Below are 20,487 nucleotides of genomic sequence, written 5' to 3'. Positions count from 1 at the left end.
AACATTGGGCTTAATATCCCAGTTTTTCCAAGCTCTGTATTTCCCTGTAGGGATATCTTCCTAGAAATGAACCCAGAAAGGGAGATGGTAAATAGAATGGCATTTGCTGCTGGTGTAGTTCATCTTGCTGAGAAACCCAAACAGGTCGGAATTGCTCCTTTTGCTGTCAACAGTCTAAGCAGGGGAAAACAATATTGAGTCTTGTTGCACATAATTTTGTTTATAGATTGCTATCAACCCTCACAGTAGAGTTAAACTCAGTAAAAATGTTGAGTTTACCCTCTTTTTCCTTTGCTTTTTGAGAAATCCAGGCGTGAAGGACAAGCAGTTTGGCCCCATTTTGGCCTGATGTGTTTGTACTGACCGGTCTTCACCAGTAATAATGATTTCATTTTACAGTTTGAAAATGTCTGGAAGGTTAAGGAAGTCCAGGGATCTGGGCAGCACAGCTCATCCATCTCCTCCTGCTGCTGTGCTGGCACCGAGCAGAGGCAGCCTCGTGCACAGAGGCTCGAGGGACAAAGTGAAGGGCAGAGCAAGGAGTGCCAAGGAATCCAGCTGTCTTTGAACTGGGAGCAGTGGGGTAGCTCTCAGGTCACCCCATCCCCATGTGCAGCTGCATGTTTAGCTCAGGCCCTCACTGCACTGGTTATGATTGAGTGCCAGCCAGTGTTATCTGGGACCCAGCACTTCTGTGCCACTGGGAGCTCTGGATTCCTTTGTGTCTTTCCTGCCTGATCCACTCTTTCCCTGACAAGACTTTGCTGTTTAACAGCCCTCATTTCTTTACTACTTGAAAGTCTCTATCTGGAAAATCAAAAGGTAAATACAGTGATTAAAGATATCTCCTTTAAAAAAATACTTTATTCAAAGCCTGTCTGTGGGGGTTTGCTTTTGCCAGTGGATTTACTGGAAATGTAACCTGCATTTATCTGCTAATGAGTTAAAGTCGTTTGTTTTGGAGTGAAAGGCAGAGAGGTAATGTGGCTCTGACAGAATGGCTCCCCTGGAGCCCAGGGAAGAAGGGCACAGCCCTGAGCCTTTTTTCCTCCAAAGCAGTCGAATGAAGGTAATCAGAGAGAGGGAGAAAAGATGCAGGTGATGCCTCTCAGTCACTCCATGGCCTCAGGGTGTATCTGTGTGATGTGCTTTCAGCTGAGAAGAGAAAGTCAGGCACAGGATACGCAGCAATTCCTGACCATTTCCAGGAAAATAGAAACACCTCCTTGTTCCATCCTCAGCAGACTCTTCACAGGATATCCCTTGTATCACAAGAACCAGATACTGCTCTTCTTGAAGCCAGCTGGCCTTCCAGATCTTTTGTGATTTTGAGGCAGGGCTTTTAGGGCCATCCCCATGGAAGCAAAACTACTGCTCCACAAAATTTATTGAAACTACACTAAAAAACACAAAGAAGGCTTAGGACTGACATTCTGGAGCCAAGGCATGATCTGTGACTCTGTGAACATGGCTGGATTGACAGGGTTTAGAATGAAAGGTTCATTTTAGCCCATTCCTGTTAAAACCAAGGAATGATGTAAAAGTGCTACGCTCATCACCTGGGGCAGGGCTGGACTTCTCTGAGCACCCAGTTGGCTGGTTTGGAAGTGGCAGGCCCTGGCTCTGGGGGAAGGTGACAGTCCAGGCTGCAGCCAAAGGCCTGGTGGCTATTTTGAAAGCAGCAAATAGCAGAGCTTGAGCCATGGAAGCCCCATGGGATTTAACAGCATGGCAGAAGAGCAATGGGAGAGAATTGAAATGTAGTTAGTGATATTTTTATATGGAAAAGAGGAAATGAGATGTAAACAGTATTAGTGTAATACAATTTTCATGTGAGATTAAAAGGAAAGCCAGGATTTGAGAGATTTGGAAATTGCAGTTACAGGATAAGTGATATTTGAAAGGATCCTACATGATTTGATTAAACTGGAGTTCAAATGTCACTAGAGAGATGCATTATTTACGAGTTTTTCAGGGTTTTTTTTGTGCATCCTGAGCTGTGTTCATATGGAATCCAGACAAGGAAGCTGGGGGGTCCCTGGTTGGGAGGGGGTTCCTAAGGAAAGCCAGGATACTCACAGAGGCTGGGAACATGTTCTGCCCTGCAGGGAAGTGATGCCACTGTGCTGCACCAAGGGCATTGTGCTCCTGGGTTTGGATGAGGTTTTCAGGGTCCACTTGTGGCAGTTCCACAAAAAAATGCATCTGACTGTTGAATTCTGGCTGGAAGTATGTTTGGATAATGCTACATCCCAGCCTCTCAATATCAGTGACATTTAGAATTTGCTGCTGCTTCTTCAGGTGTTCTGGTTTCCACTCCCTCTCTTCCCCTCACTGTGGTGAGGTGGTGGGAGCTGTTTGCTGGGCAATAACATGGTCACATCCTATATCCTGCCTTTGCTCACAGTAATGCCAACATCACTGACCTGACTCAGGATGAATTCCAGGACTTCTAGAACTAGGATTTCTTCGACCTAACAAGTCTGTTTTAACCCAATTTTTTGCAGCTGAGGCAGTGAGTTGAGTGACAACTTTAAAGCAATTTGAGTGGAAGATGTTTGATACCTTTGAAGGCTCCCGTGATGTGAGTCTCTGGTTCAGGGGTTATGCCAGTTGACTGTTTTCATTCGCCTTCCCAGGGCCTCACTATGTGACACACGACTCACCATTAATAGCAGAGAAGCTTGTTTGGTAAATCCCTTCTGCAGAAGTTCCCTGCTCCTGTGACATCATCCCAGAGTGCCCCTGACAGCGCTGGCATTTTCTCCACACTCACAGGCCTGTTCCCACATCCCAGCCCCAGCCACGGGAGATGTTACACCGGCATCTGGCACCAATATCTGCTGTTGACATTTTGGGAATGAGAACATGAGCTATTAGCAAAGCTGTTTGCTTGTACCTAATTAATGTTCAATTGTATACCCCTTCCTTTATCAGCCGTGCAGCAGCAAACCAGACCTGGCGTTATCTTTCACCAGCTTTAAAACTTAATTATTTCCCGCCCTGGTGTTAAAGGCCGTTCAGAACAACTCACTGCCTTAATATAGATTTAATCAAGTTACCAAGCCTGGAGTGACTTGATGGCTCTTTAGCTGAAGTGACTGTATTTATATATCAATAGAGCAAAATTTGGAGTGTGCTTTTTAGCAAAGCTTTGGCAGGGCACCGTGGAAATAAATGGCTGGTGAATGCCTCTTTGTGGAACAGGCTTGGGGAAACACAGGCAATTTTGCTTCATTCAGGCAAATTGCAGTGTCGTGCAAAAGCACTCAAAACCTTTTTCCCATATTGCAGGAAAGCATCCCAGAGATGCTGCTGTTGGACACTCAAGGGAGTGGGTTCAGCTGGGGGAGGTGCAGAGCCCAGAGCATGGACAGAGCACTAGGGAGAGTGGTTTTTCCCTCGGCTTTACCCGAGGCAAACTGTGCCTGTGTGTGTGGGAAGGGGAAAAGATACACAGAACCAAAAATCCATATTGCTGAGAGCACAAGGTGGCAAATACTGTCTGTCTGTGGCCACTGTCAGTGACAGGACTGTAGAGGGGCAGAATCCCATTGAATCCTGGCAGGTGTCTGATGTGATCCACCTTTTTTCTAAGAACTTATTCCTTGCATGTGATCTTTTGAGTTTTTAAATGGAAGCTGAATTCAAAATATTTGAATGCACAGAGAGTTACTCTGAGAGATAATGGCCACAAAGGGTTTTTTCTTTGGAGAACCTCATTGAAATGTAGCATGATACACCTGCTAAAATGATTTTAAGTAGACTCGGTTTGGTTTGCATTGAGATGGTGCTTTAGCCCTCTCCTCTTTGCCATTCAGTACAAAGTTCAGCATGTGAGTAATGTGCCCTTAAATAATTCAGGGAGCAAAGGTATGCTACTGGCCTCATTACTAAAGATGATGGCCTGGTGTACTGTTTTCTGGGCTATTTTCTGAAATAATTTCTGTGCGTTTGAATTTTTTAGCACCATGACTGGCTGGGAGAGGTGGCTGTTTGAAGATGCTTTTATAGCTTTTAACCCTGGCCAGCAGCAGCTCTGCTGACTGTTGGTTTTGCCAACAGCAAAACCCTTTAGACTTGTGGCTGTGGTGTGAAGGGTACCCGTGATGGGTGTCCAGATTCATTTTACTTAAGCCTCAGACATGCCTAAACTTGAATTTCAAGTGTAAAGTACTAGAGTGCTACTTTGTTTTTATCTGCACCTCATTTTCAGGAGAAAACAGATTTTTGAATGAGCTCAGGTCTATCTAGGCACGTTAGATTTTCAAGAGAATTTATCAGGCTGGTGGTTAAGATTGTGTCACAAATCATCCCTTCTAGCACAGCAGGGACTGATGAGTACTCACCCCTTTGGAAACACATTTCCTAATAAAAAATGGTGAATCTTTTGTCAGAAGTTATGGACTTTTTTTTTTAGGGAGTTGTCTCTAGCTCAAAAAATTATGGATAAGGGGAAGGAAAAAAGCTGAAACACATTGCATTAAACTATTTATATCTGATGAAACTGTTGCAGGAAATCTTTCTTTACCAGAGCTTCCTCAGAAGGTTTGTTCATTGTCAGACGTTGTAAACTGAGCAGCAAGTAGGTCACCAGCAACTTGTGTCCTCTTCATACACCTGCTCTGTGTCCTTTCTGCATCCACCTTAATGAGTGATGAAAAAGCAAAGCCCCTGAGAGGCATTAATATAATCATAGGAAATCCTACATAGACCAGTAACCTCCAATTTCTGTTTCACATGGGCCAGTTACTTTAAAGCCTAATTCTGTACAGGAAGGGTGGCCACTGACCCAGAGGAGCTTTGTCCCTGAGCCTCCAGTGTCCCCTGTGTGGAGCTGGGGTGACTTCGCTCTCGTGGCTCCCTGGGGTCTGTTGCCCTATGGAGACACCAGGTGTTGTTCCTCTGATGGCCTGAATGTATGACAAGAAATCACTGTATGACAAGAAATCACTGTATGACAAAATACCCTTGGCTGCAGATGCCTGGTCTGCATCATATCCTTCTGATGCCAAGGGCTGAAGGTACCCAGGGCAGGTGCAGTCACACAAATGTCTGCCAAGTGTTTAAGGCATTTATGTTGGTACTGTCCTGGTTTCTGTGCTGCACCAAAGGATCCAGGACATCTCAGCCATGCCCTTCCTGCCATCCAGATGCCAGGCCAGCTGTGGGTAGGTGGACTCTCACGGTCTAAGCCATCATCACCATCCAGGCAGTGCTGCATTTCATACCAGAGCCAAGCAGACAGCCCATTAATGAATTAGGAGAGTGGTTAGGAGGCAGCTGCCTATGGCAGGTCCCGCTGGATTTTGGGGAGCTGGGCTTGTGAAATCATCTGTAGGGCTGGGGAGAGGAAAGTGGGCCAAGGGGTGTCTGCATGTATTGGGTCATCTGGGGATATCTGTGTATGGGAGAACTTCTCAGGTACCATTTGGTTGTTCAGTTTTCATATCTTGGAAGTGTATTTTTGATGTTATTTTTATTCTTTAAAAAGTAAGAGTGGCCTGAGATTAGAAGCTACCTTACACCGAGTCACTGCAGAATTTATTTTGATTATTAGAATGGCAGTACAAACATTTTCACTTCTCACACATTCTGTGCCACATTATGCAGCACAGTGCAGTAAATTTGAGGCGTTCTAGGGTTTAGCATTAGGGAAATAAAAGAAGGTTGAAAGAGCTGGTTCTGGTTTTTATCATGCTTTAACATCAGACATATCCTCTTTCCTTGTAAGTTAGAGCTGACTGTGTAACACTATTGTCATCCATGAGGGAGCTGGAGACCAGCATTACAGATTTAACATGCTCAGGGAAACCAATACCGAGCTATCAACCGATACATGACACTAATACAGGGTTCACTTTAACACTCAGCCCAAAAGAGAGAGAGACAGATTGTTCCAAGTTTAGACAAGCTGTAAAATCCTTTACTAGCAGGTACTGCACTGGCCAGCCCTTGAGACTCTTCTAATTGCTTTACATCTGTACAAAGGTTCCTTGTAATCGGGCTTTCTGCCTCCATTTGTCTTCTTTTCAGCCTCTTAGTAAAGGCCTTAATTGGTCTTAGTGGGGCTTTTCTAAGTTAGTGCAGCCATACCTTGAAGGCTGAGCAAGTACCAGCATTACCTGGGGGGGAACAGAGGGAGCAGGGGAGAGACATCAATACTTCTTTACCTTTAACACTGTAATTAATGGGCTCAGAGCAAGGAACAGATTTGGAGAAATTTTAACTCTTTGGGGAATTTTGAGACAGATCAGACAAAACAGAGCAGGGTGGAATTCTCTAGAATTCCTCTCTGCTTCATTTCTCTGCGAACAATCATTAGCCTTGTAAATGTCTCCCAGTAAACTGCTGTATCAGGTTCCATTTTGTCCTCTTTAGAGAATCGAGTTGCCTTTAAATCAATAGTTTGAAGTACTGGGAGATGTATGTGAAAGGAAGTACCCTCTAATTTCTGTTTCTTAGCTACTAATTATTTAATAATACATTTTATTGCCTATTAAAATGTGGCATAACTTGCTTGTCAGCAAAACTGGATGGAACATAATCATTTGAGGAGAAGGATAATTGGCACTTTTGCAGATGGCTTTTATTGCAAGCCTGGTTTGTTGTTGTAGAAGGAGTTTCTTGCCAGGTTTCCTCACAGGCTCTTTGGAGTGGTCAGTGTTACGAGGGAGCTGCTGCAGCACAGCTCAGACTTTCACATGTGGCACAGCAAGAATTCGGGGTGGACTTGGGTTTGTGACCTAAAAGCCGCTGTGGTGCCCGGAGAGTTTCTTCCTTCCACTCTGGCCTTTATAAGAACCTTTGTGGGTTTTAACAGCGCTGCAATTTGGTTACTAGATAGAGCAAAATAGGAGAATTGGTTTGGCTAACTGATTAATGGAGGTAGGTGAAACTGGGCCGGGGGGTTGCCTGGAAGTTATTTTGATATGGTTATTTTTTGGTGCAATCAGAAATGCATGTGTGCTTTTGGCTGAACTCTGTAGAGCTTGTGCAGTCAGCGTGTGCAGTGACACTCTGGGCACTCTGCAGAGCCTGCCCTGAAGTTTAATAGCTTTAGACAAATAATTGAAGTTGACTCACTGCCCTCCCATTTGCTTCAAGGTCCTTGTCACCGTTAGAGTGACTGGGGAGAAAGTTTTAAGAAGGATCTGCCTTGGCCAGAGGACAAATCCCAGGGCTGTGCTGCAGGGCCTGTTCCGATGGTCACTGCGTGCTGAGCTGATGGTTGGGATTGATGGACTGGGTGATCATCAAGTCTGTGGTGGAGCTGAGGAGCTGGGGAGCTTTGCAATAGGGATTCCTGCTCTTTGTGTGTGAGGGGACAGACCAGCTGCTCCTTGAGGATCACTGAGAGACAAGAGTCTCTTCCTCAGTTTTCCAACAGCCAAACTTTTCAGGGTGACCTTTGAATTCCATTCTGTTTCTTCTGAGGGAATGGTTGCGTTGTGTAGGAGAGCTCTGGTTTATGTTTATTTTAAATTAAATGAAGAAGAGACTGGAACAAGCTGTTTCTTATTAAATACTCCTGCAGTTAAATTCTGGGAGGTTTTCTTCCTGGGGAATGCTTTTGTTTGTAAAAAAGTGTTCCCATTTCTGTCATTGTTTTGTTTAATGTACGTTGAACTGGTCCTGTTTGGGGAAAGGTTTTTTAGCCCAGTGCTCATGGCAGATCCCCGTTCAGGTTGCACTGGCATCAGTTAATTCCCTGCTTGCTAACCTGAGTTCTTCCTCCTCTCTAATGGCTTTGTTGCAACCTAGAGCAGTGTTTCCATTTTCTGCAAAGAGCTTTACAGCCCTGTTCTTTGGAGAAGTGTCAGGAATTCAGGGATGGCATTGTGCATTCCCTCAGAGCAGTGGAAGTACATAATCTGTGGGAGCCCCGTAGCCCACATTACACGGTTGAAAGTAGCTGGAATTAAATAGTGCAGGTGAGATTCAGTGTCTTCTTGATAAATGTTTTTCATAATCTCTCCAAATTGTCTCTTTATCATGGCAATCAGAGAATAGAATCAGAGATGCTGACATTTTTGCCCACAACCATTCCATGTGAAGTGAGTGCTGTCCAATCAGCCCCTCGTGGAGCAGACTGCCATCACTGTTAATGTAGTACCAGAAACTGGTCCTTTAAGGGGATGACTGATTTACCTGGAAGTCATTTGTGTTTCATTTCTGAGGAACAGTCCTGGAGTTGCCTGTTTCAGGAAGCACTTGCTCCGTAAGCAGCCAACTGTCTACATCAGTTCCATGGCACCTGCAAACTGCTCAAGCCTCGAGCAGGAGGCTGTGGTGTGGATAGGAATGGATGGATGGGATGGAAAAACAGTTTTTATGAGCATTAGTGCCTCTTGATGACTGAAATTGGAAAAAGTACATCCAAGAAATATCATCTTTGCTGGGCTTTAGCTGCACGTGCTACTGATGCAAACGGCGTCTCTTGGGGTCAACAGAAATGTCTTGTTGAGATGGTAATAGACTCCCTGTGCATATAGACAAGATGGAAAATTGATCCAGTACACTTCAGCTGGAGGTAAATGAACAGAGTTAAATGAACATGTTAACTTGACAGCATTGGGAAGAATTCAGATATGAGGACTTTGAGCCAGGTCTGACAGCAAATTTTAAATACACAGCATTAAAGCAAAGTTTATCTGCAGCAGGGGCAAATTGTAAGTTTATTGCCCCTAAGATGGGGAGCAGGTGCTTGAGTTTGTCCTTCATCTCCGGTGTCTGCAGTGTCATTGCTGTGCCTGGCGAGTCTCCAGAGCAGGGGCAGTCGGTGCTGTTTGGGATGTGGGGGACAAGGGGGCAGGAAGCTGCAGGGTCCCAGGGCTCTGCTGGGTTCATTGCTGGGATTTCAGAGCACTCTTAGGGACACTGTCTTTCCTTCCCTTGTCTGTCTGTGCTCTATCCCATGCACGGTAGTCCTGGCAATTAGAAATGAAATTAAAGCTTCTGGAGCAGCAGCAGTCCAATGAAATGCCTGAACAGAAGAAAACCATGGGTTGTGTGTGTGTCACAGGACAGGCAGGAACTGAATAACCAGTGCACTGATGAAGTGACCTGGCTGGATGTAGTGCCTGGGGAGTGTCTGTGGGGTGAAGGGCTGGAATCACAACGTGCTTTGGATTCCTGTGAAGTACACACTTCAAATTTCACTTGCGTGTAATGTTTAAAAAATAATAATAAGCCTTGATTAAAAAGAATCCATAGTGAACATGATGCTCACATTAAAATCCCTGCTGTAGACAGTCCTTTTAACAAAAAGTATTTCAATTGGCTGCATATGCATTGGTGAGGAGGGTTATTAAGCTTTGAGGCCTGTAGATATTCACTGCCTTGTCTCCACATGCTGACCATTTAACAAATGCAGATCAGGAAAGTTTTAGGAGGTTGAGTTTTGTTTTTTTTACCAAGAGACAAACGTGTTCCTTAAACTAGTCTTATTAAGGTGATGTTTGAGGAAAGAAATATAAATTTGCACAGCTTCCAAAAATAAAAGACAAAATAGGCTTAATTGACTCAAGATTCAATGACAAGTGGATTAGGTGCAGCAACAGGTACTCTCTGTTAGGAACAGGGGTGACAGACAGAAGGAAACAGCACTCAAGTGCCTGAGTGACATTTTTATACAATGGGAGACAAGTACTTGGCAGCACCTTCCCTCTGCCATGGCTCTGGGTGTGCTGATACCTCAGCAAACAGTTCAATTAGCTGTGGTCGCCCTTTGTCTGTTGGAGCATTGTTAGTGTTATTGCCTGCTCAGTTAATCTCTGAATTTTGTTCCAAAATCCCAGACCAATTAGGCAGACTATCAAAACATTTGGCTTTAAAGTAAATCAAAGAATGTGAAGTAGCTTTTTGTGCTAATTTCTGTTGCTAGGTCAGGCAGGTTTTTGCTGGGTTTTATAAGTTTTGAGTTGTGTTTGAAACCACCAGCTGTGGCTGTGGGCCCAGGCAAATCCATCAGAACTGATGTCTCCCTTTAGTCCGTGTTGGAAACAGCAATCACATTCTTAATCAAACTTATATTAAACCAAGCCAAGGGAAGCAGTGGTCATTTTGCATTTGCAAGGCCTGGATTTTGCAATGAACTTGGGGGTATATTCAGGTTCCCAAGGGAATGGGCAGAGATTTTAATTCCCTAACCATGCCTGAAGCAGTCAATCCATGGAGCAAGTGGAGGTCAGGTGTCAAGACAGGCAGCTACCGAGAGACAAGGAAGAGAAATAATAGGAGGGAAGGGAAAAAAACCACCATCAAAGTGAACTGATTCACCATGTGAAGTTAAGTGAACTACATTACAACAGACATAGTGTCTGGAGGAACTAATTGCTCATGTGGTTAGGTAAGTCAGGTCTACCTGAGACCTTCTTGACTCTGGAAGCTATTAAATAGAACAGAACTTGCTAAAAGCAGAGAACTTCAAAAACATGATCTTTACTTTCCCACCTTTCTCTCCCCCCTTCCTTAAGGGAGACAGCACTGATTGAGAACAGATTTCAACAGCTTTTTGGCAATACAGAAGACTAATCTGTAGTCTCAAGTGATTATTGTGAAAGCCCTGCTGATCTTTTCCTGAAAAGTCCAGAACCGCAGACATTTCTTAGCATATTAAAAAAGATGATCTGAGCATTGTGCAAACCTTGAATCTGCTCCATAAAGTATTTTCTTTGTCATTAACACAGACATGACTCATTGCTTGTAATACAAAATTTGACATTTGTGGTGGTGGCAATTAAAAATGGGTGAAGCAGCTCTGGCACAAACAACCAACTTGGAAGTGTGTAGTGAGCAGAGAATCCTTCCCTTTTGGTATTCCGAGTAAAAATGTCTCCGTGGCTTTGGAAGGAGTGGGGAGTAGGTGCTCATCCATATGTGTGCTTTGGCTCGGATTGGAGGTGGATGACATGCACCTATGGAATTCCTCCCAAATAAAAAGCTCAAATCCTGCAATTGTGCGGATTTGTGAAAGTGTAGCCCCTGTGAATGTGTGATTTAAACTCACCTGACCAAGTGTATAAAACTAGGAATCAAAGTTTCAACACCCATGTCTGACTGGAATCACTGTGCTATAGCAAAGCTTGTTATTCTCAGGGCATTTCCAGTTGTTCCATGACACAGTCACACAGAAGTGCTCTGGTGAACGTCCGTGTGTCCTCATTGTCTGGCCCAAAGATAAGGTGGTGAGTGTTCCAGAATGAGGAAAATAGGAGCAAAAGAGCAAAATGGAGAACATCAAAGGCTTAAGGAAATAGCTCAGCATTGGCCAACTGGTGTGGACTAAGTTTGATTTCTCGCCAGATTTTTATATATGGCCTGAGTTCGAAAATTCCAGTAAAGTCTCCCGTACTTATTTTTACTCTTTACCATAAGGAAAGCATTTTGTTTCACTGAGGTCAATGAGTGTATCAGAATTATGCCCAGTTCTTTTCCACTACACAAAGGGGAATTTTGCTGTGATTTCCAGGGGAAGAAAGGATAATCAACGTGAGGATTTTGAAGGTAATTCCCATTCCTTACATTAATGCATTTGATAGGTTCCTCTTGAGCAGAGTTTCCAAGGAAGTGGCAGGTTGTTAATTTTAAAAAAGCTACATTTACTCATGTAAGGGACATTTTCTGTGAGTCCTCAGAAGTTTAGAAAGCAGCATCTTAAAGTATTTGGAAAGAGTGAAAAACTTGTATGTCTCTGGGTTAGGCATTCTAGGGGCATAAGAGTACATAAGTTTTACCTCCTTTTCAGTTCAGAGAAGGTTATTTTCCTACTGTGCAAACTTTGAACAGTGAAATGGAGATTACAAGCAAAAAAAAATAATAAATACACTTAAAAATGTTCTGGTTTTTAGTACGTGGATGTTACAAGATGATGGAAACTTTGTTGTACAGTGTAAACTGAATCAAACAGTTGTGCTAGAAAGCAGTACATAACCCCCCAAAATAAGAGTTTCACCATGCCAAGGCTGAATAAGGAAGACAGAAGTCATGTGTTTTAGGTTTTTCCACAAAACACGACAGGTGATTTCCTTTTAGCGTTGAACTTCTCTGGGCACAGGTTGAGTGGATGATTTGCTAGTTGTTCACTCTGTAAATAGTCCTTTTATTGAAGTGATCAAATTCTCTTGAGGTGACTTTGAGAGACAAAACGAATACCATGAGATGGTTTTTTGTAGTGCAAGTAAATATATTTTATGTGTGAATTTTTCTCCCTTCTACCTAACCTTGACAGCACATTAAAATTGCTAAAATTAGCTTCTGCTGAAGCACGTCACTTATCTCAAAGAAGGGTTAACATTCTGGATTTTATGTCTACTTTTATTAGTTGAGGTAGTGAATTGATGTCCAGTTTAGATATCTAATCAATATTTTAGTTCAGCCACTAAAGCTGATGTATTTTTATATCATATGTTGTGACCCAGCCCCAAAGGCTAAAAGGAAATCAGACAGGTAATTCTGTAATGTGAATAAAAGACTAAAAGCTGAAATGTTGAGGCATGTGTATAATACCTATGGACCAGGACCCACCAAAATGGAAAGAAAACAGAAAAAGAGAACAGGAAGCTCGTAGATTGTACCCAGTTGTCAAAAAAATAAGCAAAGGGATTTGTAGTCAATCATGGAATTATGAACATTCAAACAGAGCAGGGAGAACTTTGTTGCTTTTTTAAAATGAGATAAAATACACACAGGAAATGGAGATTTTTTTTTTTTCTTTCTATTCATCAAGAAATTCTGGTGAAGGTAGAGTTGGGGATGAAAAAAATTTCCTGAAGCACTGGTGAATTTGGGTGTTTCTAAGTCTGGTATGTTCAGAGTCAGCAAAAGAAGTAGGGTGGGGTAATTTCATTTTTTCATTCCATGTGACGGCACTTAATGGGGCTGTGTTCTCTTAATTATTGATCTTGCCATTTCAGTAATAAGACATGTGGAAGTGGGCACTGTTATCTAATAATTGACCATATTGGAGGGTTGACATGATGCTAAGAGTGTTTAACACAGAGATAAGATCAATTATAAGATAATGCTTTCCACTGTAATGAGCTGGTGTAAGTAGGAATGTTGCTCTTAAGGCATTTATCAGGCAAGGACCCTAAGACAGAACCACGACAGTTTTTCTGTGCATAAACTTAGGATAACTGTCTGTTCACAGGGACTGGATATCTAAGTAAGGTGGAGTGATGGGACTGATAAAATTCCCACAAGTGCTGTAAAATAATTAGCCTAAAAGACAGTGAACGGAGAAAATACAAATTTCTCAAAGCCAGGATCTTGTAGCTTTTGTGATTAAGTTACTTTGCAGAATCCAATCATTTTTCTCTAAAGGAAAGTGAAAGAAGAGCATCTCTTCATCAACAGACTGTAAAAAAAAGGAAAGGAAAAACCCTCATTCAAATAAGCAACTGTGAAAACAATGTGTGATGCCAGCCAGGAGGTTTCTGAGCCCCTGCTCAAGCGCTGCCTGTGCTGCAGGAGCATCTCTGGTGTGTGGTTATTAGTGCAGTGAGAACTTTCATTGTTGGGATTTAAGGTCTTGAATTTCTGATTCTCATACGGGATCAAGAAGAACTGGAGATGACAGGTATGATCAGCACTGTCACCACCAGAATGGAGGTGAATTAGGGAAGGCAGGAAAGATCAATAGAAAAACTCAAATTCAGGGATAGAGAAAACAGTGTTTTCAGGGAGCTGTCATTTCAGATGCCACATCCTAATTCCCTTCATTTTCTCAATGCCTTGCAGAAAGAAAAACTGTGCAGTGAATGCTGGTAGAAATAAAGCCCTGCTTCCTGGGCCTGAAATGAAAACTCCTCCAGCTGTCTGACCAGCACAGAATTTACAGTCATGGCATGACTTGGATCAGTAAAAATGAATCCTGTTGGGTGGTTCTATTCCTGTCTCATGCACATCCTACAAATGAGGATTTGGGAGTGTTCAAAGGTTGCTCCCTATTTTCCTTTTTATTTTCCTTTGAAAAATAGTCTCACTGTATCTTCAAAGTGCTTTAATTTATAGAAAGTTATATAACTTTTAAGATGTGAGAATAATGGGGGATAAAAAAACATTAGGGCAATGTGTTTTCATGCTTTTATATATATCAGGAACAGTGTTTTGCCTATATTGTTTTTGTTCTTGTAATAGATGAACCAAAAAAAATGGCTCTTGCTTTATTTCTCATTTCCCATTTTATACAGAACATTTGTAACAAAACTGCTGTGCCATCTCTGCTTAGCACTCCCAGGCATGCAGACAGCTTTGGAGCAGAGTGAGCTATTCTTTCTTGATGCTCATCTGTTGATTTGCTTCAATCCTGAGCAAAGAGCTGCATGTGGCTGTAAACTCCAGACTTGGATTTTCTGGGCTCTTTCCCAAAGGCTGGGCATTGCATTTGTCCCCTCTTGGTTACTGCAGACAGAGCTGTTTGGACAGTCTGAGTAGCTTCATGTTGCAGGAAATACATTGCTTAAAACTACTTCAGGTTAAGAATGGAATATAAAAATGCCATACTTTTATTTCCCCCTTACATGGAAAATTTAAAACTAGAAATCTCCAAGCAGGAAACTACAGTAGTTTTGGTTACAACAAAACTTGGGCTATTCTAAAAAACCTGCCTTTTTCTCTTTCTTCATCTCAGAACAATGTCACTCTAATGGCCATTCCCTGTGTCCAGCTTTCTTTGTTGGTGGACTCACTCATCTTGGATTAATGTTATGAGGGAAGGGAGTGTAGACTTGGCCTCCATCCTGCTCCTTCCTATTTCTCAAACCTAGCACACGTGGTTGGGGAGGATGCTGCTGTCTGCACTATGTGCAAACCTTTTTGCCTGCAGGAAATACATCTTTGCTGCTCTTCTGACTAATTAAACTGTAATTTAGGATGACTGGAGAACACCAGATGCAGTCAGGGTGCTGGGGTGTGTGTTGGCAGTGCAGGCACTGACTGTATTAGCTGAGTTTCTGGTGGTACCAGAGAAACCTTTGACAGGTTTCACCTTCCTTAAAGAGGGGAGAGAAAAAGCAGGAAACAGTAATGATTGCTTCTCTTTCTGGGTGCAGGGGAACTCTTACAGCCCGGTGTCCCCACTGCACAGAGCAGGGAATGGCTGGTTTGGGGTGGCCCATCGATCCAGGACTGTGGGGCAGAAGGAAATCAAGGTGTTCGGGTTCCTTGATTAGGGTTTTAGCTTGGTACACCTTAAATTTCCCTGGTTAAATATTGATTTTATGTCTATAATGCTTTCAGGTTTTGAGGTTTCCCTCGGTGTTTCTGACTCCGAGTTCACAATCTGACTTCACGGTGCTCTTGTAATTAACCCATGAAGATTAAAATTAGTGTCATTATCACTGTAACAGCTAATTGATGCCTGACTTACTCAGCAGTCCAGCAGTAAGCAATTTAGGCAGATGTCCAGTGTTGCTACACAGATGCACACACTGGCTAATCCAAAATGTCTCTTTTGGAAGGTGTTTATTTTGCTGTAGAAATCGAATGCGCTGAATTCTTATTTTTTTGAGAAATTAGGGGCTTTTTTAAAGAAATCTGTCGCTTGAATTGCTGTAATTTAGTTGTGAAATTTCAGTAACTGCCGAATTTCAGCAAAAGGGGAAGGTCTCTTTGCCCCTTTCCCACTGTACAACCCGAATCTGAACCTGAGAGTAGCTCAAACCCCAAGTGCCTGTACAGCACTGTGGGACCCAGGGGATTTCTCTGCTGGATGCAGACTGACTTGTCCTCTGAGAAATACGGCATTAAAAAAAAAAGAAAGGAAGGAAAGAAAGAAAGACAGAAAAAACGTCTGCTGATGAAAGTAGCTGTCAAATTAGCAGGTCTAGAAGTTGTGTGTATTGTTATGAGCTGCTCAAGTTCACACCAGAGCGACCCAACCCAATCCGTCTTTCTCAGTTTACATTTTAATTGGCTTGTAGTTAAGTTTTTTAAACACTGTGAGACTGCTGACATACACTGTAATATCATGTGAATAATTTATAGGAGCTGTTCGAGATGAGTGAGGTTTTTTGCCTCTTTTTTATTCTTTTTTTTTTATTTGATAATTGGATAAAAGAAGAGAGAGAATTGGAGGGGGAAGAGCAAAGGAGAGGAGCATCAATCCAGCAGCACGTTACTTGCTGGGTGTTAAATGTTTTTGCAAGTGTCTCTGACTGCATTTGGGATTTTACTGAGGTTTGTACAATGCAATCTTATTAATAACTGTTCTGTCAGGAGAGCACCCAATTAAATTGAATTGGGTTTATGGTTCCCTTTACATTTCTTAAAACATGTGGATATAAAGCCTCTCCAGCATGAAGACTGGCTAACTAGGATTATGGGGGTTGGGCTTCAGTTTGCTTTTCTCCTTTTTCCCTCTCTTGTTTGCAAATTCAGATCCAGCCCCTCCAACAGAGTTTTGCCTTGCCCTTCTGGAGGCTGCCAGGGGCAGACAGGCTCCCAAAAAGAACTCCCAGCCTGTTTGGAGCTTTGCCCCTAGAAACAGGGAGTGCTGGTCCTGTAATTAAGGGAGCATCCTGTTGCTCTTTTAGGGAGCTCAGAGTTTGCTGGGGCATCTTGAATGCAACAGGACTACATTCTGGTGTGGTTTATAAACTGCCAAGAGCTGCTATTTAAAGAAAAAATAAAGTATCCTGTCATCTGGCTTCTGCTTCAGTGACTGAATGTATAGAGAGCACAGTCAGTTGTTGATGTCTTGGGAGCTCGTGGGAAAGAACCAGAAGTTGAGCCCCAGTTCCCTCCCTGCTCCCAGGGCAGGACTCAGTGCTGGGCTTTCAGAGGTGGGTCATTTCCCCATCTCCTGCCTCTTGCTCCTGCACACTGGGCTGAAGGGCTCTGTCCAGCTCCCAAAGGTGAATTTAGACCCTGCTCACCTCCTGCTCCAGGCTGGTTGCAGGAATTGCACAGCTGAGCTGTCCTGAGGGCAGATGCCTGGAGCAGAGCTGGGGCAGGGCTCTGTTTGCTGAGATGGAGGTCGGTGGCAGAAGCTAACTCTTGGTGTTTGATTTCATTCTACTTTGATTTAATCTCTGGGGATCATTTTAGCTGTTCACATGCAGCTTCTGCACCCAATTTTGAACACAGCACATGATTTGGAGAGTTACTGTGCAGATATTCCAGTTATTGATACTATAGCTGTAACAGATTTAAACTGAAATACTGTGAAAATGGGTTTTGACCCTGAGGTGATGGGAGTACTTGTCATTTTAAATGTGCAGCCGTTGTCCTTCTGTGAAATGTATGAAGACTTGTACTTTCATAGCTCTTACCTTCTAATAACTGCCAAAAACCCCTGAGATTACCTCTCTTGCTCAGAGCATGGTGCTAATAACACCAAGGTGTGGGTTTTATCCCCGTACGGGCCGCTCCCTTAAGACCTGGACTCAATGATCCTCATGGGTCCCTTCCAACTCAGAATATTCTGTGAAAAGTCTTGGAAAACAAGGTTTGTACATTAAAATCTGCTTGTTTTCACACTAGACTTTGGTTTTTTCCCCCAGTAATTTGCTTTAGCATTTGCACAACACATTACTCTTTTATGTTCTGCTTATTTGAGAAACCTTTTGTCTGCTCTGCAAGATAAAAAACCAGCTCATACAAAAGCTTTGTGTTGCATTGTGCACCTGACTGTGAAGATCAGGGATCTGGGGGATCTCCACATGTTCACAATACCTGGGAATGCATGTGTTGTTTTAAAAACAAAGGCAGCAGTGCTCAGGCAGAGTCCTATAATTCCACGCTCAGGGAAGCCAGATGCACAAATTCCACAGCCACAATGCTCCTGCCTGTGAATCTGAGGGAAGACATCCAAGTTTCAAAGGCCTGAGTCCGTGGAGATGTACCATTTCAGGCCTGTGAGCTTTACCTTGAGGAGGATGCCCAAAGCCTCACCCCTCCATCCTTCCCACGTCCTGCAGAGCCGCGTTTTTCCAGCATATGCCGTGTGACATCCACATTAATCTGAGCGCCCCGCGGAACCAGAGCACAGCAGGACCAGCTAAGGACAGGCTGCTGGCCTTAACTTTCATTTTGCTGCTTTTGTTGCTGTGTGTCATGGATAAAGGTGACCTGCAAGGGAGGAGGGGGAAAGAAGCCGTCTGCCTGTGTCCCATTTGCTTCGTTAGGTCGTACAAAACGTTTTGAAAGGTTGTTTGTTTAGTTCTTGGCTGCCTTTTTTTTTTTTTGTGTGTGTTCTCTTTCAGAAATATCAGATCCAGACTTCTCTGGTTTTCCTAGGAGACATAGCAGAAAGCTGGAGAGCTCTTGGGATTAAAAGTCTAAAGCTCAGGCAGTTGAAAGGGAAAGAGGATTATAGTTATAACATTTTTAACCTCTCAGTTCTTTGTTTCTGTTTGTTAGTACCAGCTCAGTACCACTCCTGCTTCATGTCTTTCACATTCTGGCTCTTTGGTTAAGATGTGAAAATCTCTCATTCCCACTCTCTGATCCTCCAGAGAACTCCAGCAAACACAGATCTTAAACAAACACCCTCCTCAGCCACTACATGGATCTACAAACTCTTGGTCCTTTTTAAGACACACACAGGACATCTCTTTTTATTGTTTGTAGCCTACATTTTGTGCCACTCCTGAACTTCTTGAGGGCACTCCACTGAAACTCCACTTGTCTTATTTTCCCTAAAAGAAAAATCAGAAAATAACATCTGTTTCCTGCAAAGGGAAAGTGTGATTATATTTCTTTCATGTAAATTGAATACAATAGGATAGTCTGACTGAGGAATTTAGAACATGCAAAAATTATTTCCTCTAATTTTTTTTTAGTGAAGAGCTCATTTTGTACCATTTATTTTTATTATAATTGTTGTTTCATTAGTTGGATTCTCATCTTGATGTTTAATACAGATAAAAGAATAGGAAGAGGAATTAATAATTGATCTTAATCATCTCTTTGAGCTGCTGAACTCTCCTCCAATTAATTTGAGGCATTACAAGAGCTCTTGTAGAATGAAGGGGGCAAGCCCATGTATTAATAATCTGTAGAGCTTTGGTGTATATGACAGTACCACGGGGACACTCACTCTCTATCCCTGCACATGTTCCCTTTGTGCACATAGTGCCTTCAAGAAACCTGGTTAAATCAACTGAGGCCTTTTAGTGTCTGTCAGTGTTTGGAAAGGTCACAGCACACTCTCCCATCCCTGAAAATTGAAAAGCTTTGTCATTTTTCTTAACTATAGCTGGATGGTAATTGTAAATAATCGGATCCTCTGATTTTTTTTTAAGGTTGTCTAAACATACAAGCTTTGATGGAGTGTAAAAGCAGATGAAGAGCTGAACAATTGAATGCATCCTGCATTTAAGATACTTGGATTGTGACATTTTTATAAAGCTTGACCACATCTTTAACCATGCCTGATGTGGTGACACTATCAGTAATTTCTGTCCTGAAATACAAAGCTGAGTATTTAACATAAAAACCCAGTCTGGGCTGCTCTGGGTCCTTTTGTGAATCCAGACTTGCTTCTTGTTGGACGTGCAGAGGTGCAAGTATTTGTGGTGCAAATTCATGCCCTCGTGACTTACATCATGGCCTGGAGGGTGGCAGAGGTGCTCCCAGACAGAGTTTGTGTTTGTTCCTCTTCATACTGTTCATAATGTTCTGTGTGAAAATGAATTTACATCAGAATACCTGTTTTTAGACCAGAGATGGCTGTATGTGTGTATGGCTTTGTGAACATGAGCCTGTCCTGTGTGTGCAGTGGGGTTCAGCCACTGGTCCTTGCAGAGCACCCAGAAACTGTCTCAAATGACAAAGGGATTTGAATCAAAGTATTTGGAATCAAATTGGAGTGGTAAAAAAATTGGCTGTTTCCTCAGTAACCTGCATCCCTTCTGGACTGCAGCAGGGTAACTGATTGTGAGATCATCCCATGCCCATCCCAGGGAGAAGTCATTGACAGTCTTTCAAACCAGTAAAACCATTAAAGGAAGAGCGAAAACTCTGGTTTTTCTCCAGAGCTTCTCAGAGTTTTTCTCAACTCTGTCATGATTCTTCTGTGAGAAACATTTACTTTGAAATAGCAGCAAATTTTGGCAAATACAAACTTAACCCAAATCATTGTCACGGTGTTTATGGACAGTTTGTACGAGTGCAGTTTGTTTAACTGTGGCTTTGGCCCTTGGGCATCACTGACCACACAAATTAACAAGCCTCAGTGGTAAGTGCACGCTTTGTTTGGCCCACCAAGTTCTTGTCAGTCAGAAGCTGCTGTCAGAGCCTGCCTTGGGATCTCTGACTTGACCAGACCTGAATGGTTTTCAGCCTCCTTTTGTTATTCATTACATTCTGTGTTGATATCTGAGCACCCAGTCTGTGTGCTGTGTCTGTGGTAGGGTGGAGGTTACAGAAATGCTCTCCTGACGTTTTCCCCCTTCCTTTTCCTTTCATATTTCTGCTGTGAAATGTATCAAATGTTTTCTTGGAGGTGATAAGGGAACCACTCGAGTTCTCCTGGCAAAA

The 20,487-nt window shown here is 42.8% G+C and overlaps 1 protein-coding gene across 1 annotated transcript in view; it reads left to right on the top strand.

Moving 5' to 3' along the window:
• AUTS2 (autism susceptibility candidate 2) overlaps positions 1–20,487 on the top strand; it is a 777,042-nt gene that overhangs the window by 482,236 nt on the left and 274,319 nt on the right. The window lies entirely within an intron of this gene.

The sequence above is a fragment of the Lepidothrix coronata genome, unplaced genomic scaffold (assembly GCF_001604755.1).
Source record: "Lepidothrix coronata isolate B3197 unplaced genomic scaffold, Lepidothrix_coronata-1.0 Scaffold108, whole genome shotgun sequence".
In the NCBI taxonomy this organism is placed as follows: domain Eukaryota; kingdom Metazoa; phylum Chordata; class Aves; order Passeriformes; family Pipridae; genus Lepidothrix; species Lepidothrix coronata.
Note: the sequence above shows the minus strand (reverse complement) of the source record. Positions and strands in the feature narration are given on the sequence as shown.